This window comes from Acomys russatus, chromosome 7, assembly GCF_903995435.1.
Source record: "Acomys russatus chromosome 7, mAcoRus1.1, whole genome shotgun sequence".
Classification (NCBI taxonomy): domain Eukaryota; kingdom Metazoa; phylum Chordata; class Mammalia; order Rodentia; family Muridae; genus Acomys; species Acomys russatus.
The window spans coordinates 6,532,701-6,557,230 of record NC_067143.1 but is presented as its reverse complement, the minus strand read 5'-3'; the positions used below and the strand labels follow the sequence as shown (position 1 = coordinate 6,557,230).

The window sequence follows — 24,530 nt, the reverse complement described above, 5'->3', positions numbered from 1 at the left end:
GAGACTTCCTTTTAGCTGGCCCTGGGTAACATGAGTTCGTGATTGCATCGTGAGCAGTTCATTCAGGAAAGCTGACTGTCACTTTCCCTAGTTGACTCAGGCTCAACCTGGGCAGTATGGCAGGGTGGAGCTTCCTCTCTCTTGCTGCTTGTGACCCCTTTGCACCCAACACAGCTCAAGGTATACAAGTGTATAAAGTATGTAAACAAATCAGACTCATACTAGCAAAAGCTCATAGAAAATTATTTTTAAAACAGTTCTTCAGTATACATGAAGTTTTATTATTAAAGGACAAAGAAGGCTTACGCACTATTGAGATGGGTGTGCGTGCTTACTTTCACTTACAGAGTTAAGTCTTGGTTGAGTGTTTGACATTATAGGGCATAGAGCACATCTGGTGCTGTCGGTGCTGAGAGCACCACCGCCCACAGATACCCAGTACTGGGCAGCAGTATGTTTAGGACCATTTAAAAAAAAGTGTTGGAAATTCTGTCCTAAGCATAAGCCAAAATTCATTTAATGATGTTTAAATTTTTATTTTGTTGCTATTGTTGCTGTTGTGTGTGTGTGTTTGTTTCGGGGATCAAAGCCCAGGTCGTTAGGTTTGGCGCCCAGTGCTTTACTCGCAGAAACCGATTGACGTCACAGGGAGTCTGTGCCTTGGTGTTTTGGGCAGTGTTTGTCAGCCTTGTGAGTTCAGAATCAAAGCTGCAGTGTGGTCACATGATTCGACACGGGCAGTGACACCCTGGCTTCATTACATACTTGATTTTTGAAATAGTCTGTTATTGTTGTGTGTTCAGAAACTTTTTAAACTGCTGCCAGATCTTTCAAACCCCTGCGCTGCCCCCCCCTCCCCACACTGAATCACTGTACCCCAGATAAGGTTGTCACCACAGTTTGAGATGCTGGACCTCACGGACTACAGTGTAGCAGGAGACGCCAGAGTTCAGTGCAGGCTTCTGTACTGGTCTGAACTTTGACAAGGTGTTTAGCTCCTCTCTGCCTCATTTTCCTTGTCATTAAAAGTGAGTCCAGGATGGCCAAGACTACACAGAGAAACCCTGTCTCGAAAAAACAAACAAACAAACAAACAAAAAGAAAAAACAAACAAACAAACAAAAATAGAGGTGGCAACAGTGCCCGGGACGCAATGTTAATATGACAGAGCATGGGCCACTTTTGCCGAGGACTCCAGTTTGGGTTCCAGCAATCAAGACATCCACTTGTAACTCCGGATCTGGGTGATACTATGCCCCCTTCTTGCCTCCATGGGCACTGCACTCACTTGTGCAGACACATTTGCACATAACTAAAATGGAAAGTAAAATCACGGGTGGCCTTTCTTAGGCTTCCGTTCTCCTACCTGTGAGTTTGACGGTTTAAATCCGGAAGTCACAGTTCCTTCCAGCTGCGTCTTAGGACTCCTTACCACTCACCTCTTGCCAGTTCCGGTGTCCTCGCTGGGGCTCCTGGTTTCCAGAAGGGAAGCACAGCACCATGGAGACCAGCTGACTCCAGGCAGACCCATAGGCACTCTTGACTTGAGTTAGACCGGGCCAGCTGCCCAGGCCGGAAGTGGCTCAAGGCACTGTTTGCAGGTCCCCAGTGTCATGTGCACTGGGGTGAGGACCAAGGGCGGCAGGGGGAGGCCGCCAGCCGCAGCGGGGAAGTGGAGGAGCTGGAGTCAGAGAAAGAGCTGGAAGATGTATCCGCCCGCCTGCTCTGCAGCAGGAGCAGGTATTTTACACTGCGACTGCTGTGGCCTGGCTGTAATTAAAACAAGCTAATGAGAGAATCTGCCGCTGCTGCTGTCGCCGCTGGATGGAAGAAGGTAGTTTCCCCTGGGACCAGCGTGGACAGAGAGGTTCAGTCCCTTCAACCTTTGCACGAAGCTCACAAATCAGCCACAAGAGAGGGCCAAGCTAGCAGCCTGGGGGCCTGGAAAGAGCAGAGCCAGTGGGCAGACGGTGGCAGTGATTCGAACTGGCCTCATCTCTGCATTAGGCGAGATAAAGTTCACAGTTACCTCTTATACGTGGTTCTTCATTTCTGATTTACCTCGGCGTGGAAAGTGGTAGAGAATTGCTCCAGTGCCGTGTTCCTTTGTTGGGAGAGGGAAATGTCCCATGTTATCTCAGCAAGGCTGTCAGAGTCAGTGCCGGGGCGGGGGGGCGACGACTGGACAAGTGTTTGAGCCTTTTGAAGCCAGACATTGTGCTGCGGGGGGGGGGGGGGGTGAGGGGGATGTAGCTTAGAGGTAGAGTGCGTGTCTCATATGCACGGGGTCCACGGTTTGATCCCCAGTACCATACACAATAAAAATATAAATAGGAGCAAATAAATAATTAAACTGGGTGTGGAAGTACATACCTGTAATCCGCGCACGTGGTGGGCTCAGACAGTACAGTCACTGCAAGGTAGAGACAATTACCATGCTGACCAGGGCTGTGTAGTGAGAGCCTGTTCTACCCCACTAAAAAGAAATGAAATAATAATAAAAAGCAAGTCTTTTAAGTTATTTGTTCATTTATCATGTGTCTGTGTGCATACCTTCATAAGTTTATACACACCATGTGCATGAAGGTGCCTATTAGAGGTCAGAGGGCATCAGAACCCCCATGCCTCCCCCCAATGTGGGAGCTGGGATCTGAGCCCAGGTCCTCTCCAGCCCCACAAGTATGATTTTCATTTTGTCCTTAGTGCCCAGGGAGTGGCTCAGTGTGTTGAACAGAGACCCCCCTCAGGGTCAGGGGAGGTAGGCCCCGTCACAGTACTCTCAGATGTCCGCCTGCTTGCCAGCTGAGAGTCAGAGGTGCTCTGGGGTAATGCAGTCCCCGGAGGGCGCCCTGCAGAGTGCGTGCTTTGCAGGCACAAGTGAGAAGCTGCTGCCCGTTCGCCCTGGCTGGAGGCCAGCAAGAGAGGCCAGGCAAGCTGGAGAAGAGCCCCTCAGCTCCCCTCAGCTCCCCTCAGCTGCCTCCTCCTCCTAGCCACACTGCCGTTGCTGTAACAGATGGGCTTCAGCCTGCAGTCCACTCCGAGCCCAGCACCAGTCCCTGGTACAATCCTCCCCACATGAGAGACTTGGACTACTTCCAGAGTAGACTGGAGGGGAATAAAAAAGACACCAGACGTTGCTCATGGGCAAGTGCCCTAGTGGCTAACAAATGTGTACCAGACCAAGTGAGTCAGAGAAGGGCAATGGGATGGTGGGGAGATTTTCTCTGTCCTAGGGAGTAAACCCAACTCCACAAGGTTGCGTTCTAACCTACTGTGGACCAATGAGACGCAGAGGTTACGTGGGTTAAACAGGTTGCCCAGAAGTATGCATGGTTGAGCTGTCTGCCTGCCTCCAGGACAACCCTCTTACACCCACCGTGTCCTGTGCCCGAGGCAGTAACAGGCTATGTTTCCGTTATTGACCTTATACAGTTGTTAGTAGAATCCTAGCTGGCCCAAAGGAAAGAGATCGATGTTAGCTGTTATGTTTATCTGCTAAGACCTCATAGAAGAGGGCAATTATAATTGACTATAAAGGGCCTGATGCCCAGGGGCTCCCTGGGAGCCATAGCGACTGGAGAAAAATGTGCCTTCATACCGGACGTCAGTGTCCTGGATGAAATTGGCGTGTAGCTGTAGAGGCCGAGGTAAGATGAATCCTGACCCTGTCTGGGATCTGGACGGCTCAGCAGCCATTGGGACAGCACCAACCCAGATTTATTCTCAGTCGGGATTCTGTTAACCTATCTCCCAGGCAGGGACCCGGGCTCTGCCCATCCAGCCTAGGACAAGCCTCTTGGCAGCCACGGTTCAGCTTCCTCCAGAGAAAAGCATGCTGTGCGGCGACTTTAGCTGCATCTCGGTTTCTTCTCTCTCCCCTTCTCTGGCAGTTTGGGTGAGTTCTTCCCTTAGGTCCCCAATTCAGTCTCTCTTGGCATGTGCCACCAGGCCCCTGTGGTGAGGCAGGATGCCAGGTGGCGTGAGTTCCTCCCTGGGAAGGGCTGCTAGGTCTAGCCCTGCAGGCGCTTAGATGACAGCTAAGGAGAGAGATGAGTCCTTTGGTCATCACTGCGTTACCCACTCAACTTCCCACCTCCTGCGGCTACCCTGCCCTGCTGAGGTGGACTCTCAGTCTGTAACCTCGCCAACATGATGCCCGCCCCAGAAGTGGCTCTTCCTGGGCGGCGTAGGCACGTCCAGTTCCTGGCCTGTGTCTGCACATCACAGCTACCTGGGCCAGTGCTCATTCACCCGGCTCATCCATCCTCTTTCTTCATTTCTTTTTCTTTTTTCTTTTCTTTTCTTTCTGTCTTTTTCTTTTCTTTTCTTTTCTTTTTTTTTTTTTTTTTTGTTTTTTTTTTTTTTTTTTTTGTTTGTTTGTTTTGTTTTGTTTGTTTTCTGAGACAGGGTTTCTCTGTGTAGCCATGACTATCCTCGACTCTCATTGTAGACCAGTCTGACCTCACAGGGATCCAGCAGCCTCTGCCTCCCAAGTGGTGGGATTGAAGGTGTGCACCATCACTGCCCAGCTTTTCTTCATTTCTTTACACCCAGGATTTCCCTCCATAGCTTCCGTTGTAGACAGGCTACTGTTGGAAGAGGTGAGCCAGGTCACGTGACCACAATCCTTGGAAGACCCTTGCTAGCCAGGACGGGGAGGCTAGTGAGCAAAGGGCCAGCCGTTTGCACTCCTCATTTCTTTCTACTTGACAAATAACTTGAAGAAGGCAGAGTTGATTTTAGCTCACAGTTCCAGGGACACAGCAGTCTATCATGGCAGGAAGGCATGGCAACCGGAAGGCCAGAGGGTGCTCAGCTCATTTCCTCCTCTTCACTACCTCTGAGACCTCGGCCTAGGGAACGGTACCACTCACTTTTAGGGTGAGTGTTCCCACCTCAGTTAACCTACTCTAGATAATCCCTCATAGACACACCCAGAGATTTGTCTCCATGGAGATTGTAAATTCCATCAAGTTGACAGCCAACAGTAACTATCACATCTTGTGCTTGGTGGCCAGCCAGCCTGGCCTATTCAGTGGCCTCCAGGGCAGGAACAGACACTGGGAGGGTCGTGGGGGAAGGGGAGCAAGGGGAATGGATCCTGGGGAATTTCACACATGTGCACACAGAGGAGCACATACACACATACATACATGTACATACACAAAAAGAAGAGGAGGCAGGCAGGCAGGCAGGGATGGCTACATTGCCTTTCTCCATACTCCCCAGGTTGAAAAGGACATTATTGGTGATGGTACTCTGGAGCACAAGGCTTGCCAGACAGCCTTTGTTAAAGGATTCTACATTGGCTGGAAGCATGGTCCCCACTTTCCCTAGCAAAGCCAGTCCTCGTACCAAATTGAGATGATAGTCTCTGCGTGATTTCACTGGTGATCTCCAGCTGTTGAACCCGTGAGCCTTTGCTGGATATATGGGAAGCACTTGGCCTTGGCCTGACACCCATCAAGCAGGGCCATGCCAGAATTTAATAGAGAAAAAAAATGTAATAGAGGAAAATTACTCTTTTATTTTTATTTTATGGCACTAGCAATGATACCTTTGAACCCTGGGGCTTTGCAGAGTGCTTTGAGGCGTGTTCAGGCTTGCATGTTCCTCTGTGGGGTGTGACAGGCAGGCTATAAATGCCTTCTGTGATGACGCCATTTCATCTTGATAGCTTAGTGATGAGACTGCCATGAACTTTGTTATGTCACTGTGGGGAAGTGTAGTTATAGAAGACATCTCCAGAAGTGGAGCTATTATACAAAAGAAGTTTATTTTTGATTTTGCAAATACATTGTGAAATTTGCCTTCATAAGGATGATAGCATTTTTTGTTTTTTATTCCAACCAGCAATATACAACAGTGTCCATTTTCTTTCTTTTTTTTTTTTTTTTTTTTTTTTTTTTGCAGTGTCCCTAATAGAGGGTTGTAAAGGTTTGGATTTTTGCCAGTCTGCTGTGACAGGTGAATATATATTCAATGTGGCTTTTAATTAATTTTTTTCATTTTGTCGTGTTTTGAGAGAGAGTCTCTCTATATAGCCCTGGCTGTTCTGGAGCGACTTACAGAGTTATGCCTGCCTACTTCTGCATCCTGAGTCCTGAGATTTAAAGGCATGCATCACCATGCCTGGCTTTTTTTTTTTTTTTTTTTTTCTTTTCTTTCTAACTTTATGCATATGAGTGTTTTGCCTAAACATACGTTTATGCCTGGGGCCTATGGAGCCCAAAAGAAAGTGTTGGCTCCTCTGGGACTGGAGTTATAGAAGGTTGTTAACTACTCTGTAGGTGCTGAGAGTCTAGCCAGGTCCTCTGCAAAAACAGACAATACTCTTAACCACTCGGCCCCGTCTCTAGCCCTGTTAGTTACTTTTGAACTTGAAGCATAACATTTATGGGCTGACAAGATGGCTCAGTGGATACAGGAACTTGTCTCCAAGCCTGGCAACCTGAGTTTCAGCCCCACTATTTACTTTGAGCCCCAGAGACCTGATGCTTGCAAGTTGTCCTCTGACTGCCACACCTGTGCTATGGTGTACGTATACACACACACACACACACACACACACACACACACACACACACGCATGCATGCACATGCCCACACATATGTGCACGAGTGTACAGGAATGTGCCATTTGTGACGAGTCATCTGGGTGGTCAGCCTGGTTGGGTTGAGAAGTAGACAAGCGATTGCTAAGGCACCTGGCATCGTGCCTATCTGAGAGGGCCTCAGGGTGAATGTCTGTGAAGTGTCGCCAGGATAATTAGACCACGGAAGTTTTGGCCTCATGAGTCGTTTAGTTCATTAATGGGTTCAGATTTTGAATAGGCTCTCGGGAGGTGATGGGCCTGTGAGCAGTGAGGCCTGCTTGGAGGAAGTGGTGGCTTGAGTGTGTTCTTAGATCCTGCCCCACCCACTTCCCTCTTACTGCTCCAGTCTGCTTTCTGGCTGCCATGACACGAACTGCTTTATTCCAATGACTGGAGCCTCAGAAATCATGAACAAAATAAACTCTTCTCTTAAATTATTTGTTGGGTCACTGCTCTGGTTAAACTTATGGAACATATGTAAAGCATTTAAATCCTAAATTTTTGGATTAGTGACTTTTCACCAAAGTATGTATCCAAGAAACTATCACCTAGGGCGTGTGATCCAAGGCATTTCCAGCACCACAAAGGACTGGCCCTAGCCTATAACTTCCTAAGGGAAAGACTCTGTTCTTCTGTCTCTAAAGATGTTTTTTTTGTCTGAACATCGTATAAAGAGCACCCTCCTGCTGTTTGACTTTTGACCAACACATCTAAGAATTATCCATGCTCTTTGCAGCAACAGCTCTTTTTTGTTGCTTGGTTAAAATTCCTCTCTGTGATTGTATCTCATCCTATTTATCCACTGACTGTTGGTGGACATCTGGATTTCTGTCTTGGGGATTTTCTGAGGGAAGCTGCTGTGTCCCCTGCATGTGTGACTAAAAAGAGGATCTGCAGATAGTGTGTTTAGCCACAGGCCCTGTGGTATGGCGATGGGAGTGGCCCCCAGGGTCTTGTAGGTTTGGATGTTTGTCCCTCAGTTGGTGGAACCTTTTAGGAAGGATTAGGAGGTGTGACCTTGTTGAAGGAGACATGTCACTGTGTGGACTTTGAGGCTTCAAAAATCCCACCCCATTCTAGTTAGCTTTCTGTCTGCCTTGTAGTGGTTGTCTCAACATATAAGCCATCAGTGACTGGTCCAGGGCCACGCCGGCCTGCCTGCCTGCCGCTGTGCTCCCTGCCATAATGGCCAGGGACTCGCCCTCTGGAACTGTGAGTCCCAGAATTACTTTATTTTATGTCACTTCACTCATGGAGCCTTTTCATTGCAATGGAAAGGTAACTAACACAATACTGTGAAAGCATTTTCTAAAGCAGTTGATACCCCGTCAGCAGTCTGTGAGCTCTTCATTGGTGCTGTGTCCTCCCCACATGCTGTCAGCCATTCTGATGAGTGTATGGTGCAGCGTCTCACCGATTTTAATTCATGTTTCTTTTAAAATGCTGAAGCTGATGGTGTGAAAAGTACTTGCCTCTGCCAGTAGGCTGCTTTGTAGAGAAGTGCAGATTATCAGCCTTTTCTTCAATGCTTTAAGGTATTGGTACCCAATGTAAGACATTTGACCTTCTCCAAGAGCGTGGCATTTTTTTCCTGTGTTTTCTATGTGAAATTTTGTTTTGTCTATTACATCTATAACTAAAAATCTACCTCAAATCATTTTTTTAAAAAATGCTGTTTCAGAACTGTCATTTAAAGAGTTTAATCTTTTCCCACTGAACTGCAAAGACCCCTCAGCTTATTTTGCATATACATATGAGTGTGTTTGGAGGTGACTCTTACGACGACGATGATGATGATGATGGTGATGATGATGATGGTGATGATGATGATGGTGATGATATTTTGGAAGGCCTCCTACTTTGTTCTCCTCAAAGATTACTGTGCTATCCCAGCACTCAGATGACTGAGACAAAGATGATCACTAGTTGCAGGATAACCTGGGCACACCGCCCCGCCCCCAGCCGCCCCCCCCCCCACCACACACACACCTTGGCCTTTTCAGTTCCTGTCATCTTAGTTATTGTAAGTGAGGTTCAGCATCCTTCCCATGGAGGCCACTGACACTTCTTCCTAGAGGAGGTTTGCTTCATCCCTATATTGGTTTCTTCACTGCTGTTATAAGTTACTACAAGTTTAGTGACTTAAAATAACAACAACAACAACCACACACACACACATACACACACACACACACACACACGTCTTAAGGCTGAAGTCAGAAGTCTTAAGGGATCTCTGGGCTAAAGACAGGATGGCGATCTGTTTCTTTCTTTTCCGGTAGCTCTAGAGTAAATCTGTCACCTTTTCCTCTTCCCATGGACTGCCCATGTCCTGTTCAGACATGACTTGCTGCCTCTTATGTTCAAAGGCAGCAGTGGCTGATGGGAGCTTTCTCTTCTGGTATCTTCTGACCCTGACTCTTTCCTCCCTTCCTAGCTCCATCCAGCCTCATGCTACAGGGGGCCCACTTGGGTAACTTAGCACAGTCTTTGTGGCAATGTCAGCCAGTCAGTTCCCTTCATTTGCTCATTCGGTTCTCCTTTGTCATCTATCCTATATGAAGAGGCTGCAGGGTTAGGTCAGACATCCTTGGGTGGTCGCTGCTATTCCTGTCATGGCATCCTACCCCTGTGTTACAGGGTCCAGGCGGCCATGCTCTCCCTGCTCCCCACAGCCATGTGCGGGAACACTCAGATGTGGGAGATGGGATCTTTGAGAGGCGACTAGGTCATGACAGCTGTCCCACAAAAAATATTAATGCCTTTGCAAAAGAGGCCCAAAGGAGTTTGCTTGTCCATTTCCCCATATGAGGATGTACCGCGGGTGCCATCTGTAAGAAAGAGCTTCCACCGAATGCAAAGCGAGCTTGGGCCTTGTAGCTCCGGCACCCAGATTTTCAGTGGTAAAGTCCTGCTTAAAAGCAGTCACAGCTAGGGCACTTTGTTAGAGCGGCCTAGACAGCTGATAGCTCCCTCCCCGCAGTGGACAACTGGTTATTAGGAGTGGTGGTCTGCAAAGGGAGAACCGTCCTTTCTCCGTGGTATCATTGCACATATAATTTCCTGAGTTTTTCCATTTCATTTTTGCCTTTGGTGTTTTTGTTTATTTTGCCTTTATGATTTTTGCCATGTAACCCTCTGTGGTGGCAGGGATTCAATGTATCAGTTCTTTCAACATGGCTTCTGGATTTTAAGCTGGTGCGGCCCTCCATAGGTGGCTGTGAGGGCACATGTATGTACATGTGTGAGAGTCTAGAATTCAACCTCAGTGTCACTCCTCAAGTACCATATGTATTTTTTCTCTCATTAGCGTGGAGTTTGCCAAGTAGGGTAGGCTGGCTGGCCGTTGAGCCAGCGATCTACCTGTCTCCACTTCCCAGGAGCTGAGATGACAGACATGCAGGCGCTAAGGATTAAACTTAGACTCTTTAGATTCTTTACAGACTGCGTTATCTCTCTGGCCCTGTGCCTTTTATTTTCTTCTTTAAAAAAAAAAAAAAAAGAATATAAGCTGTTGATCCATTTGGAATCTAATCCTAGTTTAGAATGTCAGGTGTGGATTCAACTTCATTATTCTCCAGATGGCCGCTCAGTTATCTCAATACTGTTGATCGAAGTCTTTGGCTGACTTCCTGGCTCCTGTTGCTACCAGAGGAGCCCTAAGGCTCAAAGCGAGAAGGGACCTTCCCAGCTCGCTAGTGGTGGAGTCAGGGTGGGGGATAGCGAGTGCTGCTCTGACAGGGGCTGGCGCTGCTCCTCAAGGGGCTTCCTGGGCTGTGTGCCAGGCAGAATGAGCGGATGCTCAGAGAGCTTCCATTGACTCTGGTGCTCAGCGCTCTGCCCCTGGCCCTGTCTCACTCCAACCGCGGAATTGATAGGTTTGTTTCACTGTTTCACCTGGTGGCTTGGGTGCCACGGTTTCCTCCTGTCCACCGAGCCAGAAACATGGCTGAATCTTCCACATCTGGAAGACTGTTGTTTGGTTGTTGTTGTTGTTGTTGTTGATTTTTTTCTTCTGCTGTTTTTCCTGAAGAAGGGTTGTTTATATTCCTCCACAGAAGTCATTTTAAATGGCTGCCAGGCTGTGGAACAGGCTCCCTTACTTGCTAAATTACTCTGTCAGACTGGCCCCTTTTTTCATGGGCACAAAGATGCCCATGACATTTTTGTATGCTTCTCTGGTTCTTTTAGAGTTGTCTAGGGTAGCAGGAGCTGCAGCCGTTACCCTCTGCCCTTAGAGATAGAGGAGTCAACGGGAGCTTTGAGAGAGCGAATCTAATAACCAAGGTGAGCGTAAGGCAAACATTGTGGAGAACTGGAGTAAACCCGAATCCTTCTGCTGTGCGAGGGCCGGGCCCTGGTCTCTGCAGTGGCTGACGCTGTAACCCCAGGCAGTTAGTCATTTGGACAAGATGGTTTCTGAAGCCACCTGCACCTCTCAGCATCTGTCCTTGTGTCTGTGACATGTGGTACCATAATAAACCTGAGCAGTGTACACACCCCCTCTGATGCCTTTTAAATACCGACCGGGCAGTATAACTGTTCCCTCTCTTTGGTTTACTTGTCACTGATAGCATGGCACATGGCATTCTGGGATACTGTGGAGAAGTATGGTAGTTGGGATGTCTTGGAAAGCTCACACTTAAGGAGAAAGATCTGGATGAAATCTGTCACGAGCTTTGCTTGTAAATAGTGCCTGGGTGAGTGAGCAAATGAGCGCAGGGTGGACAGGGATGTGGAGTAGAAGGGAAAATCGAGAGGAAGGTGTGGTTAGCTTTGGAAATTCCTGTGATAGAGGTGGGTCCTGCATGGCTGAAGAAAGAGAGCAGTATTCTGCCTAAGGGCGGACATGAGCAAGGCAGGGAGGGGTTTAAAATGGGAGTCAGGCCTAAGGGACAAGGGGTGACCACCAAGACAGTTTAGTTTAGCGCTGCATGGGGCCAAGTCTTCACTCACATTGACTTTACTGCGCAGACAGAGTGGAGCCGAGAAGCAAAATACTTCAGAAGCCAACTAGTATAAGAAATAAACAGACTGCGTAAAGGACAGTCCCTTTTTTACAGAGCGAAAGTTCGGTGACGGTGGTTGAGTAACTGCTAAGTGTTGGTACCGCTCTGAGTCCTTTGTATATATCGTCACGTCAGTTATCATTCGAGTTCTGGGGATGTAGCTCAGTCACAGAGCCCTTTGCGTAGCATGCATGAAACCTGGGGTTTAATTACCCCTCCCACGGGGTGGTGGTGTAAATGCTCATTTAATCATCACCTCATGAAATAGAAAGTAGATAAGAATTGTCTCAGGTTCCCAGCTAGAAAATCAAGACCTGAGGAGAGGCCCAGATCCCAACTAACAGAGTGTGATCCCTTGTAAAGGTCAAACGTAGTTAGTCAGCCTTCCAAGCAGGGTCACCTGCACTTTAGTGTGCACGAGACAGAAGAAAGCAGCAGCAGAGCTGCCATGCCGGACAGCCCTTGTCTAGAGGTCAGAGGCCAGGCTCTGTCCCACTGTGTGTCACCAGCGCTTGGCCCTTCAAGGATCAGTTGTGTATAGCATCTGGGCAGCTTTGACAGTGGCCACACAGTCCAACCCGTGAGCCAGTGAGTTCAATCTTGGGCAAAGTGTAGGGGCGTGTCTGTCTCCCTGGGGACACCTGGGCTTACACTGTGGCTGCTGTGCCTGTTGCCCTTTGCCCCTTGGAGTCCCCAGTGCCTTCTGGGAGCAACCACAGCTCTTCCGGGAGGAGCTGCTGTGACTATCGACTCAAGCGGCGCCTGAGCGGAGCTTCCACAGCATCCCGTTTGCCCATTTGGCTGCTTCTGGAGTTATTCGCTCGTTAAGAGGCCAAGCCATACAGTGGCAGGGTCAGGCGAGACCTGAGGACTAGACAAATGGTCACTGGATCCAGATGACTTTCCTCCTCCTTTTCTTTGTGGATAAATTAAGAGACTCCTGTAAGATAATCCCCCAAATCTTGCGGGCACTAGCACTTCCCGAGACCACCTGTAGTCATGCATAAGTCTGGCTCCCTCACCCGACAGTGGGGTTGGGGGAGACTTCCCAAATGATGCTTGAAGTAGGAGAAAGAAAACAGGCTTTCAGGGAGTGGGGCGGACATGACAAGAGCAAACTTGAGGGGAGCGTGGAGGAGAGGTGGAGCTGAGGGATTCTGAGCATTTTGTGAGTTACTGTTTTTTACCCAAGCAGCGGCACCTCTGATAGGATTCCCGCGTGCCCCAGGGAGTGAGATGAGCCACGAAGGGACTTGCAGAAATCTAGCAGCACAGAACAAGAAGGAAAATATGAGACAGGGCATTCTTCAACACGTGCCTTCCAAAACCGAACTTTGGATGTTGCCACATGAGGCTGGCCAAAAGCTCGGGCCGCAGGAGAAGGCTGCGTCCTCTCCACAGGAGAGCGGCAGGCTCTTAGGAGATTCGTTGTGAGGAGATGCCTGGGCTTGTAGAACCTTGGGCTTCAAGCAACTTTAAACAGATAGCAGGAGAGGAAATGAAGGCTGAAGTGAGAAGCTGACTTGCCCTTTGGGCCACAGCACCAGGAGCCCTTTGCTGGGGCTTATTTCCCGTGTCTTGTGCTCTTCAGACACTGGAGGTGTCACAGTCTTCACTCCCCACAACCGCCGAAGCCCAGTGCTGCGGGAGCACACACTTATTTTCTTTTCTTTCCTACATATTTCTCCTAAATATTATATATAACATCCCTAAATTTTATCTCCCTAGGGATGTTATAAGGACTTGGTTGTAGTTTAAAGCAAATGAAAAGGGCTAGGTGGATATCGCAGTTTGCATGGGGCTTGCCATCAAAGCACAGCGACCTCAGTTTGACTTTCAGAACCCACATTAAAACACACACACACACACACACACACACACACACACACACACACACGTGGTGGTATCTGTTGGTATTATGGGAACTGGGAAGGTGGAGACAGGTAGATCCTTGGGTCTCTGTGACCAGCAAGCCTGGCCTACTTGGTGAATTCCAGGCCAGTGAGAAATTCTGTATTAAAAACAAGATGAATGGCTCCTGAGGAATGACACCCAAGGTTGTCCTGTGGCCTCCGCATACAAGGGCACACATGTGCGTATGCACATACAAACACAGAGTGGGGAGTGGAAGGAGGGAGGGAGGGAGGGAGGAAGGGGAGTTACTAACTTTGGTAACCTGGCCTTTGGTATGAAGTTGAGGGAACTAAGGTCCCAGGAAGATGATGGCACAGTAGATTATCAACCCTCAAATACTGACGGAGCCATAGTGATAGTAACTTAGCGATAGCTGACGTTACTGCTCCATGTTTGCTTTTACCCACTTTACAGGTGTTATTAGTTGATTATTTATAGTAATAGTAAGGCGGGTACCATCATACAGATTTCACAGACAGGCACAAGGAGGAGAATGCAAGTGAAGGAGGGCACTGTCCTACGTAGCCTAGTGTGAGGAGTCTGAAACCCAAGCTAGTGGATTTAGAATTCTCATGCACTAATCTGTTGATAAGAACTGCACAGGGGTCTTCGCTACTGCCATTTAAAAAGCTCCACCTCAGCCCCACCCCCACCCCCACCCCCACCCCCGCGCTGTGAAGTTACAGAAAGATGACATTTTGCTCCTCTGATACCAGAATGGTGGGACTTGAATGACAAATCCGGACCCACACGGGGTTGGCATGTAAGCTGAGGTTAACAGAGTGGCATCAATGGGGCACGGACTTAAGAGCAGCCCTGCTGGTAGGTCCTGGGAGTTGGCTCACAAGGTGGCCCCTGGTCAGCACGCGCTAGGGAGGCCAGAGGAAGTGGACCCAGCCCTGGCTGCCGCAGGGGAGGGTGAGCTCCTGCCTTCTGCTGCCTTCGAGCTGTCAGTGGGGCAGGGAGGCGGTCCGGTGTGAACACCGTCAGCCAAAGGATGCTAAAGAGGAAGCTGATGGGGAAGGTGGGGGTGTGGCTCTGCGTGTCTTGAGTTTCAGCATCACATCCCATGTGCCTACCCGGCAGAATTGCCTCTGCCCATGAAATAAATAAATAAATAAATATGCCTGAGTATCATGGTGAAGAAAGTTTATTGTAGGTAAAAGGAAGAGCATGGGGCAGAGGCAGGGACATCTGGGGTAGGGGGCTCAGAGTAAACATGACCAGACTGAGCTGGGCCATGTGAGGAGACGGGGGATGTGGGGAGGGAGAAGAGAGCAGCTGATGACTAAGAGGGGCAGCCTGGGCCAAGAGACTGGCCAAGAGGATAGATGAAGGGACCAGATAACCAAAATGTCTGGATTATACAGGGGAGGGCAGCTGCGAGGAAGGGCTGCTTAGCCTTAGCCCCTGGCCTGCAGAGTTCAGGGTAGGGGGTGGGGCATGCCAGCCAGAAGGGCCCTGTAACAGGTAGTGGCTGAGGGATGCTGGGAGAACCTGGCTTCCAGGTCATTAAATAGACCCCCTCACCTGCGGGTTTGAGACCTAACAGTCCACTTGAGAGAGAGAGAGCCCACGAAGAGCAGCAGGTGGCCCTGTTTTCTTTGGTAATATTGAGTGTGTGGAGTTAAAGTGGGTTGGAGCTGGCAAGGCCATCTGAGACCATCTATTTCCACCCCCACCTCTATCAGAAATGTCCAGGTCTTAGAGGGGGCTGTGCTGTGATCCAGGGGTGAGCCAGCTGGAGCAGACGCCCAAACGCACCAAGGAAGCAGATCTCCGACCACTCTGCCCGGACCTTTTCCTTAAGCATTGCTCTTTAAGGACGGAACATTATTGCTAGCCTGCTGTTAAGCTTACCTGGCCACCTCCGCCTCTGACGCGATTTATGCAGCTTTAAAACAATTTACATTTTCTGTGCACGAGTGCATGCATGTATGTATGCGCACCACATGCGTGCCTTGTGTTCCCAGGAGCTCAAAGAGGATATCAAGTCTGCTGGAACTGGAGTCTCACAGGTTTGTGAGCTGCTGGGAGCTGTACCTGGCTTATCTGGAAGGGTGGCCATCTTCCCAGCCCTGCATTGTTTTTGTTTTTGTTTTTAACATTGAAAGGATGGCTGGAGATGAATTTATACATTTGTATAAAATAAGATGGAACATGTATTTTAATCAATACTATTTTATAATTCTCAAATGAACTTAAGGTGGTTGTGAGAGGTAAGCCTTAAATCAGGTCTGTGGGGTTTTAGCCTACACGAGACCCTGTCTCAAAAAACACCTCAAGTTAAAAACCCTCCTTGAGTTCTGTTTCCGTGTAGATCAGGGAGTTGAGACTGGTGAAGCGCACCGTGATGGGTGGCCAGCAGACTGCTTAGAAAGGGCCAGGCTCAGTCCTGCCCCGCAACAGCCCCAGTACAGAGAGATTTTGACAAAGCTTGGTCTGATCTGGTTGTTGGTTTTTTACCATCTAAGTGGCTCCATCAATAGAAGACTTCTCTTTAGACCTGAGGATGCATTAGCTAAGGTCCCATCAGAGAAACAGACTCAGTGTAAGTGAATTTAGAGTGAGGCTGGGTCTACACAGCTGTGGGGATTGCCCGATCCATCCTTGGGGCTCACCGTCAGGAAGGGCGTACTGTTAAGAAAACAGTGGTGCCGGAGCTGAGCTGCACCACCAGGCTGCACTGCTCCTCAGGGAAGCACCTCTCTTAAGGCCAAGTGGCTACATCTGTTTCCCTCACACGGAGCCTCCTGATTGCTTTAACCACATCTGCACAATACCGTGCTGGCAACACCAATCATCACCCGGCCCGGTCTGTGCTTTAAGGGGAGCATCCTAGGGGCAGCATGAAAGCCAAGCTGGTGGTGAAGAGGTTGGAAACACAGAGCCGTGGAAGGAGACCAGCCTATTTCCTCCCAATTAGGCGGGGAGACAGGGGCAGTGGGCGATGGCAGGGGAGATAGACCTGAAAGGCAGCTTGTCAGGTCAAGTGGCTCAGATTCGAGGGACGATGCCCATTTTCTGCCTGGTGCACCAGAGAGATGTGTCCCCATTGAGGAGGGAACAGCTGCGGAGAGGAGTGGGCAGGTTTTGAATAAGGTGGTAAGCGTTAAGTTTTTAAATGCAATTGAATGGACCGTCCAAGGCGAGTGCCAGGGTGCGAGGTCGGGGTGGAGACTGTTAGCTGTGTAACCAAGGTTGAGAGCCTTTCTACAGAGGAAGGTAGTGGCACCAGTTTTTCCTTCTTGGATACACAGGTGATGTTTCTGCTGTGAGGGCCTGCCATAGGGTACGCTATTGTGATGCCTTCGGTAATGTCAGAGTAGCATGTCTGATGGGCACTTTATTCTTGCCTCCGCAGGGACTGTGCCCATGGCTTACCTGGCTATCTTTTGCAAGGAGTCAGTCAGCCTTTTTGGTCACTTTTACTGTTATTGTGATAAACTATCTTGACAAAAGTAACCAATGAGAGAGAGGTGGGGGGTTATTCTGGCTCACTGTTCAAGAGTGCAGTCCTTTGTGGTGGGGAAGTCACAACAGCAGGGGCTGGTCACATGACGTCCACAGTCATACAGTCCAGGATCCTAGTAGAGAATGGCCCCGCCCACAATGGGCAGCTCTCCCCACCTCAGTGAGCACAATCAACATAATTCCCCAAAGGCCCATCTCTCAGTGAGTCTAGACTCTGTGAACCTAAAAACACTAACCATCACATAGCCCTTCCTGGTAGACATCTTTATAGGTACCAAGACGCCCTCACTAGGAATTCATATATACAAAGCCTCTTCCTAAGGGGGAAGCCAAAATGGAGTCATTAGTTCGTACATGCATACAGTGCAGGCGTGATTTACGGCTGTTTGTAGCAGCTCACTGCTTCAGGACAGCCAGGCTGCCTGGGACAAAGTGCTCTGCTCTCCCTCTTTCTAAGCCCAGGTTTCCTCTCACCCAGCCTGCAGATAATAGGGACTGAGTGCCCCAGGAGAAACTCGCTGAGCACGAGGAAGTATGCTGGCACCTTTATCATACTGGTGACTAAAAAAAAAATCAAAAAAGAATGCCAGCTAATATATGTATTTGCCTTCATGCCAGGCACCATACGAATAGGATTTTGCCATTTGAATTTTTAATTGAATCATTGCCGCAGTCATATAAGGCAGGGGCCGTTACCTATGCTGGTCTACTTGTAAGTGAAGGACACGGCAGGGAGATGGAGCGAGCGCCTTGCCCCCAGCTGCATAATTAGTCGTCAGACAATTAGTGGCTGCCAAAGGATTGGAGAAATGTTCTGAATCCCGAGCCCAGGGTTCAAGGCCGCATGCTGTTCTTCCTCTGATATATCTATAGCCAGAGTTTTAGAGCAAAGGCAGAGGCTGCAGCAGCCACCTGACCCAGGCTGCCAATCACGTAGGTGAGTGCTGACGGAAAGTGGGGGAAGGGGACTTAGTCAGCGTGGCCACGGCTCCAGTGACCCACAAGCCTTCCATGGCCTCTGCGTTAAGCTTGAGTTCCCACCCTTCCTTTCTACAATGGTAGACCGTGACCTAGAAGTACAACTTAAGCCTTTCTTCCTGTACATTTCTTCTGGCCAGAGTGGTTTGTTCCAGCCACAGAAAGGAAACTCGGAGAGTGTGCACGTGCATGTATGTGTTTTTTTGCACATGTGTGGCAATGCACAGGGAGGCCTGAGGTTGTCACTCTCTGCTTCATTCTGTGACCCAGAGTCTAAACCCAGGGATCACCCATAGGGTCTTCTAGTTATGTGGCTTGCTCTGAGCACGTCTCCACCTTCCAAGCACTGGGATTACAGGAGCGCTGCCGTGTCCGCCTGGCATTAACATGGGCTCCGGAGGTCCACACTCTGGCCCTCGTGCCTGCACAGCGAGCACTTTCTCCACCGAGCCCTCTCCCGTTTCCCAGATCCCACAGTTGTCACTGTCTTGTGGCTTCTGGCTGTGGGACTGAGCACCTTGGGTAGGGAGATGCGTCGAGAGGTGCAGCAGCCTGGTCCTGGGTACGGAAGCAGGGACTCCGTGCACATTTGGAGTCACAGCTCCATTTTGCATCCAGCCCTTCCTGCTTCCTGTGGAAGCGTGGCCTGTGAGGTCATCCAGCCTCTCTGACGACACAAGGCCCTGTTCTCTAGTCACTTCCTCTTCCCACCAGTGTCTGGCAGTCACCTCGGATGACACCGTCAGCTCCGAGGAAGTCTATGCTCCTTACAGATGTGACAGGTCACTCTTGGCAGTCACCTTGGACGGACACCATCAGCTCTGGGGTCACATCTAACTGACAAACCACCTTCAGCTCTCGACTGTTAAGAGTGGGGAGGACTTCTGCCGTAACACTGCCTCCACTCACAGTATGGCTGACTTCACAAATCTGAGGGCCACCTCAGTTAAGAGTCACCTCACCACGTAAGACTCTCCTCTCCGTTCTCAAGAATCATGTGCTCACACAGGACCCCTGTGGCCACACTGTGCCTGTGGGAGCATGAACTCTGCAGCGCCTCTGTACTCTTGGATGCTGGATGAAGCTGCTTAGATGGTTTCTGTAGTGACCCTCTTTGTCCCTGAGACGTTTTTATGGTTCTCCTGCATCTAAGTATATAAAGCAGTACCAAACATTTATTGATAGACATGAAGAAACTTAAAATAGCTCTTTGGTACATAGGCTATTTGATAGTTATTAACTATGTAAGCTAAATGGCATACTAATGGGACAGGCCAGCTTGCATATGTCTATGAGAAGAATTACGTCTCGGCTGAGTCTATGTACTGCATGGCGTAGAGCATCCGCAGTGTTATTTCAGAGTCGGCCCATGTTTTTATCTTAAAACGACAAATGTTGAGAATGCCACTTCACATAAATACATTAAAAAAAAATAGCAGAAATATGTCATTTCAGACATTCTTAAAAAATCCTGTCCCAATCCCAAGCCTAAATTCCTTTAACTTAAAAAAAACAAAAACAAAAAAACCACACGTACACAAAGAAAGAAACTCAAACCTGCAACTCAAATGGCAGTTTTTTAAAAACCCAACATTCTAACATACTAAAATCCAAAAATATACTAATTTTATGGTTACCTACTGAGAACTAAGACTAGGAAAATATTAGAAAGAAACCATTACCTTTCTGTAAGAGCAGAGTACTCGGTGTGAGCAGTGAGCACACTTCAGTTTGTAAAATAAAGTAATCATCTATCTAAGCTGAGGTGGTGGCTTATCCGTTGTTGCTGGGTGTTGTGACGGCACGCACAGTATAGAGTGTGTGCAGAACCGAGGAGGCCATGAAATCACACGATGCAACACAGGGGCACACTGGCAGAAACACCTCATATGCATCATGAGTTTGATTTTTAGTTAATTTTTGGTCACTGTGTGCTCATAAACTTTTTACTGTTGCCAAATTTTTGTAATCCCCACATTTAGTTATCTGGCCCATAGTGTAAGAAGCCATGTCTTGGAGAAGACGGACGCACACGGCCAACCACCCAGGAGGCGTCTCAGAGTAATGTCACAACAGCTCTCTGGAATGTGGTTGGTGATTGGATGCATAGGTTTCCAGTCAAGACCTGAGTTTTGAATCTTTTTTTTGGGGGGGGCGTTGAGTTTTGACACAGGGTTTCTCTGTGTAGCCTTGGCTGCCCTGGACTCACTTTGTAGACCAGGCTGGCCTTGAACTCAGAGATCCGCTTGCCTCTGTCTCTCGAGTGCTGGAATTAAAGGCGTGCACCACCACTCCCGGCTCCAGAGTTTTGAATCTTTTTTTTTTTTTCTTTTGAGACAGAGTTTCTCTGTGTAGCCCTGGCTGTCCTAGACGCTTTGTAGACCAGGCTGGCCTCCATCTCACAACAATCCACCTGCCTCTGTCTCCCGAGCACTGGGATTAAAGGCGTGCATCACCACTCCCGGCTCCAGAGTTTTGAATCATAATGTATCTGCTAGTTTTATGTCAACTGGACACATGCTAAAGTTATCTGAGAGGAGAGAACCTCAATTAAGAAAATGCCTCTGGAAGATACAACTGTAGCCAGGCCTATAAGTTATTTTCCTGATTAGTGATTAATGGGGCAGCATTGTGGGTGCTGCCCTCCCTGGGCTGGTGGTCCTGGGTTCTGTAAAAAAGCAGACTGAGCGAGCCACTAAGCAGCACCCCTCCATGGCCTCTGCCTCAACTCCTGCCTCCAGGGTCCTGCTCTGTTTGAGTTCCTGTCCCCACATCTTGGATGATGACAGTGACCTAGAAGAGTAAGCCAAATAAACCCTTTCCTCCCCAGCTTGCTTTTCAGTCACGGTGTCTCATCACAGCACTAGTAACCCTAACTAGGACAGCTAACTTGAAAGCGCAACAGCTCTCTGGTTCCTGTGAATGCAGTTCCCCGACTATCGATGGAGATGATAGTGCCTCACAGAGGGCTGTGAGGACAAGAGGGTGGTAAAGGCCCCGGCACAGGCCACACACAGTCACTACTCAGTGATTGTGATATTGGCTGTAGAGCAGAGGAAATGCTGGCTTGGGAAATTAACTGCACATACTGCACATCACTTCCTGCTTTATATAAAAACACAGCAACTGAGGCTGGGCATCTTGTCCACTGCTACACAAGCAGTGAGCAGAGTTGTGGAGCCACAGCCCAGGTCTCCTGATACTTCACCAGGCACTTCGGAAGCTGGAATAAATGATCTCAACCCATTTGAACTAACCCCTTAATGATAGAATCCAAGACCTAACACCCTTTCTGCTAAATCTTGCTTTTCCAAAAGCTGCCTTCCAGCGAAAGGTGGGTGGGACTGTGAGTACAAGCCAGGCATCTGAGTGATAGGGCAGAAAACATTCTGAGGAACCATGACTCCCCAGGGTGCTCCCGGAGTGCAGTATTTTGGTTAATGGATTTACTCAGAGTATAAAACCTCTTCTTTCCACTCTTCTCTGAAAGTCAGTAGGAAACGCATTGCAGCCGCTCACTTCCTGCTGCTGAAAGAAGCTGCGCAGTCCAGGAGTGCAATTAAACTCTCCTTAGATGGCAGAGGACCTCGGTGAGGTGTTCAGCTGCCAGGTGTGAGGTGCAGGGCTCTCCTAAACATCTGTACATCTGTCTGGGTCTTCCGCAGGTGTTATACTGCTTCGCCATGGCAACGGCGCTAAGCGCGCTGAGCCTGAGGGGCAGGACAGTTATCTGCACATCACACATGAGGAGGCGCTGGAGCAGAGAGCATGCGTGTCCACTGGGGCTGTGTATCAGAACTGGAACTGTAGTGGCATTTGCGGACACGGTGTCGTAAGACAGACATACCTGGGTTTCAATCCTGCTTTTGCTGCTTAGTGATAGCATAGCCTTTCTTGGGTCCTAACGTTTCTTATCTGTAAAATTCAGATGATTTTAGGGGCTGAGATCCAACTCTGTGGTACAAGGCTCTGGGATCAGTCCCCAGTACCACCTAGAAAAAGATGTCGGGGAGATGATTGAAATGGCATTAATTTAGGGGTTCTAATAGAGATGCTAGCACTGCGCCTGGTCTGAAAGGTCCTTAACACATGGAAGCTTTTGTTATTGTCTCCTCATCTCCCACTGTCCCATGACATCCCTCATGTCCCAGGCTACCAGGACACCTGCCTCTGCGGTTATAGAAAACAAAGGATTGGCCTGGCCTGGCCTGAACCCATCAAATTCTAGAAATCTCTTTGAAGTTGATGCACTCCGGGAGCTTTAGAAGGACGGCGCCCTTACTTCACCCCTAATAACAGGAGTCAGGGAGCTTTTATCCTGTAGGTAAAACTTAGTTTTTATCCAGAGGTACTGCAAAGCCAGAGGCTAAGGGCTGTGTGTGGATTTGTTGACAGTGAGTACCCGTGGCCTGGAGATGCGTTGGAGATCCTGTAGGGCGATCTTCTGAAGACATCCCCAGGATTTGAACGTGAGGCCAGGAGGTATTTCAGATGAGATTGGACACCTTCGGGTGGTGTGCTGTGTTCATGTAATCGGGGGGTGTGTTACCCAAGACCGTTGCTCATCTAACACACCATTGTTCGAAGTGATCAGTGCATTCGCTGACGTTTATCCTACTGCAGAAGGACAGGACCCAGCTGGAGGCTGCCCTCCTCTCGCCCGTGTTCAGCAATGTGACTTGGATAGTCATGTTGCCTCTTTGTGCCTTTACCTCCTCATCTACAGAGCCTGTGGGCCTCCTTTGGAAAACCTTCTGTTGCCACTGCCAAGAGCTTTGAAGATATTTACTTACTTTAATTTATTTAACTCCTATCCTCAAATTCCCTCCTAAGGGAGGCTCTTAATTTGGAAAAAGCTGGGCTAGGGTCCAGCGTGTCAGAAGTCCCGAGTTCCACCTCCAGTACCACCGTGGTTTGATTTTGTAATGTGTAATGTCTCTGTGTGTGTGTGTGTGTGTGTGTGTGTGTGTGTGTGTGTGTTGTTGTTGTTGTTGTTGAACCCTCACTATGTCATGCTGGTGTAGAGCTCATTATGTAGGCAAGGCTGGCTTGAACTTTGTGGTGATCCTCCTACCTCTGTCTCCTAGGTGCTGCGATTGTAGGCAGGTGCCACCACATGTGGCTTCTTCACATTGTAAAATTAATTAACTACCAATTCATATTAATTAGTAAAAGTGAGAGCTACATGAATGGCCAGAATGCATGTTTAGATAAACAGGGGCCATCACCTTGAGCAATTTGAGTACTTACTAAGAAGCACCACACTTCTGAGGACCAGCATCAGATCTTTAAAATGAGAGCTCAAAAGCCACGTATGAAGAAAATGGCAGGGAGAGCCACAGGCCATAGTGCAGGGAGCACTGCTCCTCCTCAAGCCAGCTGCTGGAGACTGAACACAGGACTTCACACACGTAAGGCAAGTCCTTTATGCTGAGCCCTATCTGGGGCCCGTTTTTCCTGTCAGGACGGATGGGTTCCTTGCTAGCTCACCTGTAAGAAGCTCCAGCGGGCTGGTCTTGTTGCACAGCAGGCCAGATGGTAAACAGCCTTACTAGCTTCATTACTAAGCACCTGTTCTGTGCAGAGGGTGCCTTATACAGCAATTTTTATCTGCATAGCAACACTTGGAGGTTACTTTTATTATCTCCGTTTGATATATATATGATGCAAAGAAAAGTTGTGACTTTCCCAAGGCACGCCACCCACCTTAGCTGTGTGCAAGCATGCTCTTGCCCTCCGTCCAGGCGTGACGGATCAGCGCACTTGGTGGGCAGCAGTGCCCCATCAAATGGAGGCTCCAGCTCTCCAAATGTGTCGCGGTGCCCACCCACCTGCTTCCAGGGTGCAGCGAAGCAGTGGAATTCAATTGGCGGCAGTGACCTAAGAAGGGGCTATTTTTAGTAAGAAAGTAGGTCAGGGGCTGCAGCGGTGCTGCCTGAGAGATGAGCAGCCTCCCCTCTCAGCAGGACACTTTCTCGCTTCTCACGCAGGCAGAGGAGTGGAGGTGAGGAAGGCAAGTCTGACATCTTTACATGACCACCTCTGTCATCAGCAGGGTGGGACTCCTGGGGCACAGCACACATGTACCTAAGACACAGAGGGTTCGTCTAAGAGACCCTGTGTACCACCAAGATTCCCTGTCAGCAAACATTTTGCCTGTGGGATAGCATGTTGCCCACCTGCTGCACGCCAGCCACTGTTCTGGTTTGATAGGATTATCTCATCCCTGCAGTTGCACTGAGGGTTACGACGTGTTGGGCTTGCGAGGAACCTGAGCGATTGCTCAAGGCTACAAGAGAATTGCACAGTCGAGCCAGAATGGAGTCCAGCGTGAGACTCCAGTACCATGGCTACATGGCTAGTCCATCATCCCATGCTGGGGTCATTTCTGTCAGCGAGTGCCATGCCTCTGACTCTTTCTGTTCAGTAAACAGTAGAAAGCTGGCTTTCTCCACATGGACTTAGCAATGTCAGAACTCGCAGGGTGCCCAGGACCCTCCCTCGGGTGCTACCTGATCACGGAGGCCCCTGGGAACCAAACCCAAGCCAACCCACACTA

General features: G+C 49.0%; 1 protein-coding gene across 1 annotated transcript in view; it reads left to right on the top strand.

Moving 5' to 3' along the window:
* The window catches only part of Sergef (secretion regulating guanine nucleotide exchange factor), a 212,949-nt gene that overhangs the window by 142,603 nt on the left and 45,816 nt on the right, over window positions 1-24,530 (top strand).